Genomic DNA, 309 nt, shown 5'->3' with positions numbered 1-309 from the left:
ACTTTATTGTGACTTTTTTAGTGTGGTAAAGAGAAAGAAACTATACAGGGTTACAAGTACTGAGAACTTAGTAGCATGTCTGAGCTCTGGAGAGTACGCCGGGGCCATTATATACCTGCGTGCATCTGCACACGCACACACACACCCTGAAAATAGAGAACAATAAATTTCACAGCCTTCTAATTTTACTCACCAGTTATCTAACTTTTGTCTTTTGTTTATGTATGAATCCTGATTCTCCCTTGAATTCCCAAACATTATGAGTATTCTTAAAATGTCTTACACTATTTTATTTATATTTCATATATT

The sequence above is a fragment of the Rhinolophus ferrumequinum genome (genome assembly GCF_004115265.2).
Source record: "Rhinolophus ferrumequinum isolate MPI-CBG mRhiFer1 chromosome 15 unlocalized genomic scaffold, mRhiFer1_v1.p scaffold_54_arrow_ctg1_1, whole genome shotgun sequence".
Taxonomy (NCBI): Eukaryota; Metazoa; Chordata; class Mammalia; order Chiroptera; family Rhinolophidae; genus Rhinolophus; species Rhinolophus ferrumequinum.
This window is presented reverse-complemented; position numbering follows the sequence as displayed.